We start from the raw sequence: 15037 nt of genomic DNA on the forward strand, positions 1-15037 counted from the left end.
TAAACGTGGAGATAGGAAAGGCAGCCCTGGAGGTCGAACACGTTTAAGCTCCAGTTTAAGGTTAAACTGGAGCTTAAACGTGGGAATAGAGAACGGCAGCCCTGGAGGTCGAACACGTTTAAGCTCCAGTTTAAGGTTAAACTGGAGCTTAAACGTGGAAGCGGAGAAAGGTAGCCCTGGAGGTCGAACACGTTTAAGCTCCAGTTTAAGGTTAAACTGGAGCTTAAACGTGGAAGCGGAGAAAGGTAGCCCTGGAGGTGTCGAACACGTTTAAGCTCCAGTTTAAGGTTAAACTGGAGCTTAAACGTGGAAATGGAGAGAGCAACCCTGGAGGAGAAAACTTGGTCGAACACGTTTAAGCTCCAGTTTAAGGTTAAACTGGAGCTTAAACGTGGAAATGGCTCCCTGGTGCATTTCCCATTTCTGGCGTTTAACTTCCAGTTTAAGGTTAAACTGGAGGTTAAACGCCACTTTCACCCTTTCCTCAGCTTTCATGATTTTGGCCGTTTAAGTTCCAGTTTAAGCTTAAACTGGAACTTAAACTCCACATGTGATATTCAAGCTTCCTTTATTGATTTTTGTTGCTTCCTTGCCTAGCCTCTTCTTTCCTGAAATCATCCAAACAACTGCATCAAAGTCTTGCAAATTTTCATGAGAATCTTCCATTCATAGCTTTCAAGAAATATAACTAAAAACTCATGAAATTTGCATCAAAATCATACTGTTTGGATGGTTCATTGCTTTGTTATTCATTTAACCATTCTTGGTTACTTTAAGCTCAAGAAAATGCATAAAACAACTAAAACTAACAGAAAAATGCTAGTGAAACTAGCCTAAGATGCCTTGGCATCACAACACCAAACTTAATACTTGCTTGTCCCTAAGCAAGTCCTGAGTTATTTGAGAAGAAAGTATGAAACAGAAAGCAATTACATTGGCTATATTAGCAAGCATTTGAAGTTCATCAGAAGGGTTTTATGCAGAAAGTTGCAGCATCACTTTTTCATTGCATTCATCAAACACTGCTATGGCCTCTTGTTATTCTTATGTCCTTGGCACTTTTCTCTTCTTTGTTTTTCTTTTCTTTTTCTTTGAGCTCCTTTGCTCCTTGTTTGCTTAGTGTCATGTGTTGCACACGCCTTTGGCATTTTCTTTTTCTTATCAGTGCACTACACATATCCACTGCAGGCATTTTAGTTCACATTTCTTCTTGAGACATTGGTGCCCAGCACCTCTTTGTGTGACTAAATGTTTTGTATTTAGGTTGCTCTTGATAATGGACTTTTGGTTGATAATCCCGGGTTAGTTAACCCAAGTTACCAAGTGTTGAAACACTCCTCAGAACCTATTCATCCAAGCATATCCTTAATACATAAACACCACAGGCATTTGTCTCAGAAGTTCGAACCATTGGTGCCTAGCTTATTTTCTCAATTTTTTTTGCTTTTTGGTTGCCCTTTTTCAGTGGCTTTTTCTTCTTCTTTTTCTTTCTTTTTCATGGCCCAAGACATTTATTCATCAAGATCCATAGACAGTTTTCAATTTCTACACAAAAAATGATAATTCTACACTCTATTTCCAGTGATCTGACTAAACAATCAAGCATGCATACCACCACTTAATTCTACTTGATTTGTCACTAATTGAGCCAAGTTACTTTTGTTCAAACTTTTCTTTTATTTTTGGAAACAGAACAAGCATGGCAAGCATTTGTTTAAGAAGGTGAAGTTATATCCAAACATCTAGGCATTCACTTTATTCAAAGCAATAAACAGACAAACATACTAAAAACTTCACATTCCAGAAAGATTCAACATTTACAGTTTAAACCAGAACAAGCATGCTTTTGTTTGCCCTTTTTAAAGAATTATTAAGGAACAACACCACCTTGTGAAATTCCTTGTTTTCTCTTTGTTGCCAGGAAACAAATTGATTTCTCCTTCTTCTCCTAATTGTTGCTTTATGCTTTAAGATCCTTGTTTCCTTTCCTGCAAAGAGTGATGAAGTTGCTTGCTTCTCAAGCACTTGAGTGGTTAGCTCAACTATGTGTGGGTAAGTGTCTGAGTCTTAAGTTGGTGTGTGAACACCAAACTTAGTCTCCCACTTACTTCTCTGTTCCTTGAATCCTTGAGTTCTCTTTGGAATGAAGTTGCTGCTAAGGGTTTTAAGCATTTCTGTGACTGCTTAGAATGGTTGTTCCTTTCATATAATTCAAAGGTTGTTTGTGTTCAGTTGATCTTTATGGTGGAACACCAAACTTAGAGTCACACATTCCCCTTTGAATTATTGATCCACGAATTCATTGTTTGGTGTGAAACACCAAACTTAATTCTTTGCAATGCACAGAAACTACTTCACCCTTTTTATTGAAACAAATAAAAGAAACAGCAAAGGGGTACTACCTCAGGTTGGGTTGCCTCCCAACAAGCGCTTCTTTAACGTTATTAGCTTGACGGTCAGCTTCCTCAGTTGAGGTGATATTTAACTTTGTCCTTCTCCTCCACATCTCCCAAGTAATGTTTGAGTCTTTGACCATTCACAGTGAAGGTTCGTTGTGACTTTTCTTCCATGATTTCTACTTGTCCATACTGGGAGACCTTGGTGATAAGGAATGGTCCAGACCACCTTGATTTTAGCTTCCCTGGAAATAGCTTCAGCCTAGAATTGTAAAGCAATACTTTTTGTCCTTCTTCAAATTTCCTTGGGGCTATGTTGCTGTCATGCTTCTTCTTTGCTCTTTCTTTGTAAATTTTGGCATTCTCATAAGCTTCAGCTCTGAATTCTTCTAACTCTTGAATTTGCAACATCCTTCTTTCTCCAGCAGCTTTGCTGTCCAAGTTCAAAATTTTTAAGGCCCAGAATGCCTTGTGCTCCAACTCCAGTGGCAAATGGCAAGCTTTTCCATATACTAGTTGGTAAGGAGACATTCCAATTGGTGTTTTGAAAGCTGTCCTATATGCCCAAAGAGCATCATCTAGCTTAATCGACCAGTCCTTCCTTGAAGTTCCCACAGTCTTTTCCAAGATTCTTTTGAGTTCTCTGTTAGATATTTCGGCTTGCCCACTTGTCTGTGGATGGTATGGTGTGGCTACCTTGTGTTTGACTCCATATTTTAGAAGCAATGCCTCTAATGGTTTGTTGCAGAAGTGGCTTCCTCCATCACTGATGATTGCTCTTGGAACCCCAAAGCGGCAAAAAATGTGTTTTCTGAGGAAGTTCATGACTACCTTATTATTATTGGTTGGAGTTGCTATTGCTTCAACCCATTTGGAGACATAGTCTACTGCCACAAGAATGTAATTATTTGAGTATGAGGAGGGAAAGGGTCCCATGAAATCTATCCCCCATACATCAAACAATTCAAGTTCCAGAATGAATTGTTGTGGCATTTCATTTCTTCTTGGCAGGTTCCCCGCTTTCTGGCATTCATGGCAGTGCTTCACTAGTTCCTTTGCATCTTTGAAGATAGTGGGCCAATAAAAACCACACTGCAACACCTTAGCTGCTGTTCTTTCTCCTGCAAAATGTCCTCCATAAGTAGAGCCATGGCAGTCCCATAAGACTTCCCTTCCTTCTTCCTCTGATATGCATCTTCTGAGTATGCCATCCGAACATTTTTTGAACAAGTATGGTTCGTCCCAGATGAAGTAATTGGCATCATTTACCAATTTCTTCCTTTGATGCTTGTTAAATTCCAACGGCAAACTCCCAGTGGCCTTGAAGTTTGCTATGTCTGCAAACCAGGGTGCTTTGTGAATTACCATGAGTTGTTCATCAGGAAAGCACTCATTTATATGTGTGCTTTGTGCGCTTCCTTCTTCACATGGTATCCTTGATAAATGGTCTGCCACCTTGTTCTCTACACCCTTCTTGTCTTTGATTTCAATGTCAAATTCCTGCAACAAAAGAACCCATCTAATAAGTCTTCGTTTGGATTCTTGTTTAGCAAGTAAGTATTTTAAAGCTGAATGATCAGTGAAGACAATGACTTTAGATCCAATGAGATAGGATCTAAATTTGTCAAATGCAAAGACTATTGCCAAGAGTTCTTTTTCAGTGGTTGTGTAATTCCTTTGGTTATCATTCAAGACTTTACTGGCATAATAAATCACATGTACCAAATTATCTTTCCTTTGTCCTAACACTGCCCCAATAGCAAGGTCTGATGCATCACACATCAGTTCAAAAGGTAAGTTCCAATCAGGTGGGGCAATGATAGGTGCAGAGGAAAGTTTTTGCTTCAAAAGTTCATAGGCTAGCATGCAATTTTTATCAAATACAAAGGGTGTATCAGAGACAAGCAAGTTACTCAAAGGTTTGGCTATTTTAGAAAAGTCTCTAATAAACCTTCTGTAAAAACCAGCGTGTCCCAAAAAACTCCTAACTGCCTTGACATTACTTGGTGGAGGTAGTTTTTCAATGAGTTCCACCTTAGCTCTGTCCACCTCAATGCCTCTATTAGAGATTTTGTGGCCAAGGACTATTCCTTCTGTGACCATGAAATGACACTTTTCCCAGTTTAATACTAGGTTGGTCTCTTGGCACCTCTTAAGCACCAAGGCAAGGTGGTGTAGGCAGCTAGGAAAAGAATCTCCAAACACAGAAAAATCATCCATGAAGACCTCAATAAATTTTTCAATCATGTCCGAAAAGATGGACAGCATGCATCTTTGGAAAGTGGCAGGTGCATTGCACAATCCAAAGGGCATGCGTCTATAAGCAAAAACTCCATATGGACAAACAAATGATGTTTTCTCTTGATCTCTAGGATCAACTACTATCTGATTATAGCCTGAGTATCCATCCAGAAAGCAATAGTAAGCATGTCCTGCAAGCCTTTCAAGCATCTGATCCATGAATGGGAGTGGGAAATGATCTTTTCTGGTGGCTTCATTGAGCTTCCTGTAGTCTATGCACATCCTCCACCCAGTGACAGTTCTTGTGGGTATGAGTTCGTTCCTCTCATTTGGCACCACAGTTATGCCACCTTTCTTGGGAACTACATGGATGGGACTAACCCATGGGCTATCAGAAATGGGGTAGATTACCCCTGCTTGCCATAACTTCATGACCTCCTTTTGTACCACTTCTTTCATGACGGGATTCAATCTTCTCTGAGCTTGGATGGAGGGTCTAGCATCCTCTTCTAACAAGATTTTATGCATGCATATGGATGAACTTATCCCTTTCAAATCAGCTAGGGTCCATCCAATGGCATCTTGATGAGTTTGTAGCACCTTGATCAATTCTTCTTCCTGTTCTTGACTCAGGGCAGAGCTGATGATAACAGGATGACTCTCATCACTACCCAAGTATGCATACTTGAGATTAGGGGGCAATGCTTTGAGCTCAGGTTTTGGTGCTTCCTTCTCTTCTTTCACTATCTCTGGCATGCTTGGCATGGTTGTTTCAGCAGCCTTGATGTCACTAACTTCTATGTCCTTGGTGAACTCTTCCTCTGCCACTTCCTTTGTTGTTTCCTCAAAGGTTTCTTGTACTGCAATGTCCACTACATCTACCCTCATGCATTCCCTTAGTGATTCTAATGGATAGCTCATTGCCTTGAATACGTTAAACACCAATTTCTCATCATGTAGTCTAAGAGTGAGCTCACCCTTTTGTACATCTATGATGGCTCCAGCAGTAGCCAGGAAGGGTCTTCCCAGAATTATTGAAGCTTTGGCTTCTTCCTCCATATCTAACACCACAAAATCAGCAGGAAATATAAAATCTCCCACTTTCACCAACAAATCCTCAACTATCCCATGAGGGAATTTAAAAGTTCGATCTGCCAATTGGAGGGCCATTCTTGTTGGTTTGGCTTCCTCAATCTTCATTCTTCTCATCATTGTTAGGGACATCAAATTGATACTGGCCCCTAAGTCACATAAGGCCTTCTCCACCATGACTTCTCCTATGATGCAGGGGATTTGGAAACTGCCTGGATCCTTCAATTTCTGAGGCAATTTGTGCTGAATGATGGCACTGCATTCTTCAGTTAACAACACAGTTTCCTCATTTCTCCAGCTTCTCTTCTTGGTCATTAATTCCTTTAAGAATTTTGCATAGAGTGGCATTTGCTCTATTGCCTCAGCAAACGGAATGTTGATTTGAAGCTTCTTGAAAATCTCCATGAACCTGGAGAATTGGCCATCCTTTTCACTTTTCATCAAACGTTGAGGGTATGGTGCTTTAGGTGTATAAGGCTTCAGGACCTCTTTTTCTTTTTCTTTTTCTTTTGTTGCAGACGGTGTAAAAGATTGTCCTTGTTCCTTGTCTCTCACATTTTCCTTTGCTTCATCCTCTGTGGTTTCCTTTGAGATCTCCTTTAGATTCTTTCCACTTCTGAGGGTTATGGCCTTACATTCTTCCCTTGCAATAGCCTTGGCAGCATGAGAAACGCTTGTCCCAGGGGTTTGCTTAGACAAATACACAATTTGATTTTCTAGCTTCTGGATGGCAGCTCCTTGGTTTTGCAGGTTAGAATTTACTTCTTCCTTAAAAGCTTTCAATTCGGTTATGTCTTGACTCATGGTTGCAAGCATTCCTTCTATCCTGTTTAATTGATCTTGAAATTGTTGGTTCGGATTAGGTTGGGTAGGTTGATTATTTTGGCCATGATATGATGGTTGGGAGTAAGTGTTTTGTGTGGCTTGGTATGATCTTTGGTTGGAGTTTTGGTATGTGGACTTGTTATGTTGGTTTTGCTGGTTTCCCCACCCAAAGTTTGGGTGGTTTTTCCAGCCTGGGTTGTAAGTGTTGGAATGTGGATCATATGGTTGCCTTTGTTGATTTCCTACATAATTGGCCTCTTCCCAATCACCTCCTTCAGTGCTTTCTTCCTCTTGATCTTGTGTGTGTATTGCAGCCACTTGTTTTGTTTCTAATTTCCTGGTGAGCTCTGCTAGTTGCTTGGCAAACACCTTGTTTTGGGCTAGAATTGTATCAACCTGGTTCAGCTCCATGACTCCCTTAGTGTTGTGTCTCTCTGATGCATAGTAGTACTCATTCTCAGCCACTGTCTCAATCACTTCAATGGCTTCTTCCACAGTCTTTTTCCTGTTCAATGAACCTCCTGATGAATGGTCTACAGCCTTCCTTGATTCATAAGAGAGTCCATCATAGAAAATATGCAATTGCACCCAGTCATGGAACATGTCTGGTGGGCATTTCCTTGTCAAATCCTTGAATCTCTCCCATGCCTCGTAGAGAGTTTCACCATCTTGTTGTCTAAAAGTCTGAACCTCAGATCGAAGCCTATTGACCTTTTGTGGGGGGTAGAAACGTGCCAGAAACTTGCTTTCCACCTCGTCCCATGTTGTTAGGCTCCCCCTTGGGAATGATTCCAGCCACTTAGCTGCCTTGTCCCTAAGTGAAAATGGGAACAAAAGCAGTTTATAGGCATCTTCCTGGACTCCATTGGACTTCACAGTGTCGCAAATTCTCAGGAATTTTGTGAGATGTTGGTTTGGGTCTTCATTAGCACTCCCACCAAATGAACAATGATTCTCCACAAGTGATATTAGCTGTGGTTTGAGCTCAAAATTGTTGGCCTGAATGGGTGGTTTCTGAATGCTGCTACCACAATTCCCAGAGGTTGGGTTTATGTATGAACTAAGAACCCTCCTCTCAGGGATGGCATTGTTCCATCAGCTCTCTTATGGTTGTGAACTTCTCTATCCATGTTGAGATCTAAAGCTTCCTCAAAATTGTCCTCAGATTCTCCTTCAGATTCTTCTTCTCCCAGTACTCTCTTCCCTCTTGCTTCCCTTCTAAGTCTATGAAGGGTCCTCTCTGGTTCGGTATATGGAGGAGTTGATGTCTCTCCTCTCCTACCTGTCATACAAGAACACAGCACAGGCAACAAACAAGTGAAATACTCTTGGTTAATGGAAGAGTATGGTTAGAGCAGTTGAGGAATTAATTCAAACAGTTAGTGAGTCAGTGAGTTAGTTGCTTGAATTTAAAGGCATAAAGAAAGAAAGCATGTAACAGAGTGCAGAAATTAAAATTCAACAAGTAACTTGTACTGAATTAATCAAAACAAAAAAATGCTCAGTCTAGTTAACTTCCAATTTGAGAATTGTCAATCGAAAACCAATCCCCGGCAACGGCGCCATAAACTTGATGCGCATAAACTTGTTATGCTACGATTTAGGAAATTGCACGATCGGCAAAATTCCTTCCGGCAAGTGCACCGGTTATCGTCAAGTAAAAACTCACAATAGAGTGAGGTCGAATCCCACAAGGATTGGTTGAATGAGCAATTCGGATTAGAAGTGTGTCTAGTTGAGCGGAATCAAGAATTAGATGAGAATTGCGGAATGTAAAATTGGCGGGAAACGTAAATGACAAGAAATTGAAATGGCGGAATCTTAAATTGCATGAATTAAAGAGCAGAAGCTAAATTGCTGAAATTAAAAGGGAATGGGGGTGATTGCATGAATTGAGTTGCAGAATGTAAAGAGAAAGTGGAAATCAGAAATGGGGAATTCATTGGGTTATAGGAGATATTGAGATCTCCGAATCAAAACATGTTTATCTCTTCCTCAACCAATGCGTTCATTAAATTTTGCTTGGCAATCTTATATGATTGGATCCCAATCCCTTGGCTCACTAATTCTCTCTAAAAACAAACAAATTCCCAATCCCTTGGTTTAAATGTTCATAAGAAGAGATGATGCTCGATCACTGATTATACCACACAGTTTCATGAACCACAATTTGGTAGGATTACATGTCACAATATCCATCCAAACCCCAATCCAATTCACTGTGAGAAAGCTTCTCTAGCATGAATCCTCCATTCCTTTCCCAAGGTTCCGAAGGATTCCAATTATGGGTAGTTTCTTTCCCAAGACAACTACCCAATGGAATTAGATCGAGAAGCTTTCTAACAAAATTCAAGAGAAAAGATTGAAGAAGAAGATAAAACTATTATTGATTCATTGAATTACAATAGAGCTCCCTAACCCAATGAAAGGGGTTTAGTGAGTCATAGCTCTGAATTCAATTACAAAGGTATGAAAACTAGCAAAATGAAAAGGTAAAAGTCCTTCCTAACTTAAATTCTATCCTATTTATACACTTTCTATATTGAGCTTCTGTTGTGTTTCTTGGGCTTTGAGGCCTCTCCCTGCTTTCCTTTTGCTTTGGGTTTATGATCCATAATCTTGATGAGGCTGCTGATCCAAATTCTGTAACATTCATTGAGCCAACTTAGTGATAATCAAGTAATGACACATGACTCAACAAATTGAAATTCCAGACTCATCAATCCTTCAGGCCCAATCCCATAAACCATGATATTCAATTGGGTTTCATACCAGAGTAAGTTTAAGTTAATGTTTGTGCTCAAATGCTAACTTAAACTGCAATATTTTTGGCCCAGAAACCTTTTCCAAGAGTGGCGTTTAAGTTGCAGTTTAAGCTTAAACTGCAGCTTAAACGCCAGACACTTCCAGTGATGCCTTTTGTGGAAGCACGTTTAAACTTCAGTTTAAGGTTAAACTGAAGCTTAAACGTGGAAATGGAAGAAGGCAGCCCTGGAGGGTAACGTAGTCGAACACGTTTAAGCTTCAGTTTAAGGTTAAACTGAAGCTTAAACGTGGAGATAGGAAAGGCAGCCCTGGAGGTCGAACACGTTTAAGCTCCAGTTTAAGGTTAAACTGGAGCTTAAACGTGGGAATAGAGAACGGCAGCCCTGGAGGTCGAACACGTTTAAGCTCCAGTTTAAGGTTAAACTGGAGCTTAAACGTGGAAGCGGAGAAAGGTAGCCCTGGAGGTCGAACACGTTTAAGCTCCAGTTTAAGGTTAAACTGGAGCTTAAACGTGGAAGCGGAGAAAGGTAGCCCTGGAGGTGTCGAACACGTTTAAGCTCCAGTTTAAGGTTAAACTGGAGCTTAAACGTGGAAATGGAGAGAGCAACCCTGGAGGAGAAAACTTGGTCGAACACGTTTAAGCTCCAGTTTAAGGTTAAACTGGAGCTTAAACGTGGAAATGGCTCCCTGGTGCATTTCCCATTTCTGGCGTTTAACTTCCAGTTTAAGGTTAAACTGGAGGTTAAACGCCACTTTCACCCTTTCCTCAGCTTTCATGATTTTGGCCGTTTAAGTTCCAGTTTAAGCTTAAACTGGAACTTAAACTCCACATGTGATATTCAAGCTTCCTTTATTGATTTTTGTTGCTTCCTTGCCTAGCCTCTTCTTTCCTGAAATCATCCAAACAACTGCATCAAAGTCTTGCAAATTTTCATGAGAATCTTCCATTCATAGCTTTCAAGTAATATAACTAAAAACTCATGGAATTTGCATCAAAATCATACTGTTTGGATGGTTCATTGCTTTGTTATTCATTTAACCATTCTTGGTTACTTTAAGCTCAAGAAAATGCATAAAACAACTAAAACTAACAGAAAAATGCTAGTGAAACTAGCCTAAGATGCCTTGGCATCAAAGACCTAGAGCTTGTTGAATGGCTTCTTCAGTAATGGGGACTTGCTTCTGACGGACATAGACAGACTGCAGGGTTGGCAGGTGGAAGTTGGAGTAGAACTCGACTACCTAAGAAAGAATGACCTGCCTTGGCTGTCTCTGTAGGAAACCCCATTGTCTTCGGGCAATTTGCGGCTCAACAAAGGTAGCAATATTGGGTGGGAGGAGAAGAAGGTATTCGTTGTTGTAACTCCTTTCAGCCAGGATGGGGAACATCTGCTCACAGTAGCGATTGGGGAATCGCGCAGTGTCCTTTGCTGGGAAGGCTTTTTCTTTATCATCAACCTTTATGATCCTCTTAATTTTCTTTGTGGAGGGCTTTATCGCAATTGAAGAGGGTTCTGCCACTAATGCTCTTTTTGTACCTCTTCTTGCTGGTTGTTTGGGGGTAGCTTTCTCCTTTCCTTTTTTGGTGGCCATCCTGAAAAAAGAAAGAGAAAGTAAATTAAATTTACAGGGGTAGAGCAAGGAAGAGGGTGGTGTAAGTGATAATCAATGTACAATAAAGAAGAATGACGTTAACTCGTGGTTATGACCACATGGAAAAAGTAATCAATGGAAATATAGCAAGTGCATATGGGGACAAATAAATGCAAGGGGTTTATTGGCATGCAGGCAAAGGCATGAGTAGCATAGATCAAGCATTCAGTGTCCAATTAAAATATGTTATCACTCGTAACTAACCATCACGTTTGTATTGATAATTAAATTCAATGAATAAAATAGTAAAGGAAATTTGTGAAAAGCAAGCATTGAATATTAGAGTAGAAAAATGTAAAGAAGTTCATAATGCCATATGGGCTTTTTCACAAACACATAGCATGCATGTAGAAGAAGCTCTTGAAAATAAGAATTTGAACATGCAAGTAATCCCTTAAAAAGCAATATATAATTGTCAAACAAATTGACAACAATCCACAAGCATATAATGAAAAACAATGACTCAAATAAATTTATAACACCAAGTAAAAAGGAAAAAGAAAGGAAGAAAAAGAAGATATGAGTAATGAAAGTAAAAAGAAAATAAAAGAAGATAACATATAAAAATAAGAAGAATAATAGAAAAGTAAGGAGGGAAGGAGAAAAAAAAAAGAAAAACCTTGTTAATGGGGGTGAGAGAGAGGAAAAAGTGAGAAAGAAGGAAGAAGGGAGGAAGGGAGGGAGAAGAAATAAAGAGGGAAAAGAGAAAATAGGATTTGGGGAGAAAAAGATATGATAATTGGCAAATTAGGAAAACTGTGCGGCGCAAGCGACGCGGTCGCGCGACGTGCGTTGAAACTAATTGACGCGGTCGCGTCGGTTACGCGGTCGCATGACCCGTTTTATGCCATTGGCGCGAAGGCAGCCGCACACTCGCACAACTCTCTGTTCAAAATCATTAAATGCCAAATTTTGGGTGACGCGATCGCATGGGGCATGCGATCGCGTGAGTGGTCAATTATTGGGGTACGACGCGGACGCGTGGGGCACGCAATCGCGTGAGAGGGACTGCGCGTTTAGCGCCAGTCCAGCACCACTCTAGCACAACTTTCGGGTGTGCACCACTTTGACGTCGAAATCCTGGTCACGCGGCCGCGTGGGGCACGCGATCGCGTGTGAGGCCATTATTCCCATATGACGCGGTCGCGTCGGCAACGCGTTTGCATGGGACAATTTGTGCCATTGGCACACCTCCAGCCACGCTCTCGCGTGACTCTCTGTTCAATTTATTATTCTCTCCCACACCTACGACGCAGACGCGTCAATGAGGCGGTCGCGTCGCGTGAATTTTTTTTAATTAAAATAAGAGTATGGAAATGCAGATGCACGAAATGTACTAATGAAGAGAAGAGTTATTGAATAAGAAAACTAAAAATAAAGAAAAGAACGATCATACCATGGTGGGTTGTCTCCCACCTAGTACTTTGCTTTAACGTCTGTAAGTTGGACGCTCCACTAGCTCAGTCTTCGGCTATGTGGGGATCTTCCAAGAGGAAGATTTCAAGCTCCTTGTTTTTCTTCAGCTTCTCGCCATGGTACAGCTTTAAACGATGTCCATTAACTTTGATAAGTTCAGAGCTTGAAGGATGGCTTAGGTGATAAACTCCGTACGGTTCGGCCTTCTCTACTCTGTATGGACCTTCCCATCTTGATCTCAACTTGCCTGGCATGAGCCTCAGTCGAGACTAATAAAGGAGGACTAAGTCCCCAGGTTGGAACTCTTTCCACTTGATGTGCTGATCATGTACAGCCTTCATCTTCTCCTTGTATAGTATTGAGTTCTCATAAGCTTCTAGGCGAAGGCTCTCCAGTTCCTGCAGTTGCAACTTCCTTTCAGCTCTGGCTTTTTTGATTCCCATGTTGCATTCCTTTACTGCCCAGAAGGCTTTGTGCTCTACTTCAACAGGGAGATGACAAGCTTTTCCATAAACTAAGCAGAAAGGACTCATCCCAATGGGTGTTTTGTATGCTGTTCTGTATGCCCAGAGTGCATCTTGTAGCCTGGTGCTCCAGTCTCTTCTATGAGGTTTGACTATCTTCTGCAAGATACGCTTTATCTCTCTATTTGATACCTCGGCTTGCCCATTAGTCTGAGGATGGTAGGCTGTTGCAACTTTATGAATTATCCCATGCTTCTTCATTAGTCCTGTTAGTCTCCTGTTACAAAAATGGGTGCCTTGATCGCTCATGATTGCTCGTGGTGATCCAAAGCGACAAATAATGTGGTTTCTCACAAAGGAAACTGATGTGCGGAAAACGATCCGACACAAAACTCACCGGCAAGTGCACCGGGTCGCATCAAGTAATAATAACTCACGGGAGTGAGGTCGATCCCACAGGGATTGAAGGATTGAGCAATTTTAGTTTAGTGGTTGATTTAGTCAAGCGAATCATGATTTGGTTGAGAGATTTATGATTTGCAGAATTTAGATTGCATGGAAAATAAAGTGAATGGGTAATTTGCATGAAATTAAAGAGAATTGAAATGTTAAAATGCTAAATCTTAAAGAGCAAGAAATTAAATGGCAAAAACTTAGAACGCAAGAAATGTAAATTGCAGAATCTTAAAGTGCAAGAAATGTAAATGGCTTGAATTGTAAAGGGAATTGGGAATTGGATTTGCAAAAATTAAACAAGGAAAAGTAAAATTCAACACACAGAAGAGTAGAAGATAACTTGAATTGAATCGGATCTAAAACGGAATTGTAAATGGGCTTGAAAAGTATTAAACAGAGAATCGAAAATGGGAAATCCAGATCTCAGGACTCAAGAAACTAGATAACCAAGTCTAGATCTCAATGCCTTCCTAGATCCAGCAAGAACAATTGCAAAGGAAATGAAGAAATGTAAATTGCAGAGAAAGTAAAAGAAGAAGCAATTAACAGAAACTGAAATTCAATGATGCAGAAAATTAAACAATATCCCAAGGTGAGATTGAAACAGAATTTCTTCAATTCTCCACCCAAGATCCGAAGCAAGAAAAGTAAAGAGTATTCAAGCAGGAACAAGGAAGAAGAGAGATCAATTCTTCTTCCCAAATTTTCTTGAATTAAAACAACAATACCAAAATGTAAAGGTGAGCTCTCTACAAAACTACCTAATCAAAACCGAAAAGAAAAAGCTCCCTAGAAACTTAAATCCTCATCTATTTATACACTTTCTTCAAATGGTCTTCAAGCCTTGAATTGGGCCTTTGCTCTTGATGGAATTGGGTTGATAGAGGCCTTGGTTGATTGCTCTTGGAGTTGGAGAGAGAACCGAAGTGAACCGGATTGGGAATTATAAAAGCTTGAGTAAAAGTTTGAGTAAAAGTTTGAGGCAAACTTTTACTCAAACTTTTTACACCAGCTGCCCCATTCTTGCTGCTACCAACGTTTGAGCTAAAGTTTGGGGTCAAACTTTTGCTCAAACGTTGGCCCCCTTATGCACACTCATGGCGCCAACGTTTGCCAAAAAGTTTGAGGCAAACTTTGGCACAAACTTTTTGTCTCCAGGGTGTGTTGCTGATGGCGCCAACGTTTGCCAAAAAGTTTGAGGCAAACGTTGGCGCAAGCTTTTGTCCTCCAGGGTATTGATTTGTGATGCCAACGTTTGCCAAAAAGTTTGAGGCAAACGTTGGTGCAAGCTTTTTTCCCAAAAGTTTGAGCTAAAGTTTGAGGCAAACTTTTGCTCAAGCTTTTTGTTCCCTGGGGTGTTTTCACTTATTCCGAAAGTTTGAGCTAAAGTTTGAGGCAAACTTTTGCTCAAACTTTTTGTTCTCTCTTGCTCCTAGCTATTCCTTTTTGCTTCAACCTTTCTCCAAGCTTTCTTCACCTATCATCAAACAACCAAACACATCAAAGCTATGCTCAAAATCATGAGTTTGTCATTCTTTCATAATATGTGGCAATTATAGCATAAATCCTCATGAAATTGTATTAATTCATCTATGATTGATTAAATCAAAGGAAACATGAAAATCTACCCAATTGGCTTGCTTGTGGCTCAAGAAAGTGCATAATTCAATTGAAAACAAAAGAAAAAGGCTAGTGAAACTAGGCTAAGATGACTTGTCATCACAACAC

At 40.4% G+C, this 15037-nt stretch overlaps 1 non-coding gene across 1 annotated transcript; it reads left to right on the plus strand.

Moving 5' to 3' along the window:
- The first annotated feature begins 7155 nt into the window (after positions 1–7155).
- On the plus strand, positions 7156–7259 carry LOC148573564 (small nucleolar RNA R71). The gene has a single exon (XR_015905926.1). It is a non-coding gene; the product is annotated as a small nucleolar RNA R71 (small nucleolar RNA).
- Positions 7260–15037: the final 7778 nt, after the last annotated feature.

This window comes from Arachis ipaensis, chromosome B2 (genome assembly GCF_059453495.1).
Source record: "Arachis ipaensis isolate K30076 ecotype BB chromosome B2, ASM5945349v1, whole genome shotgun sequence".
Taxonomy (NCBI): Eukaryota; Viridiplantae; Streptophyta; class Magnoliopsida; order Fabales; family Fabaceae; genus Arachis; species Arachis ipaensis.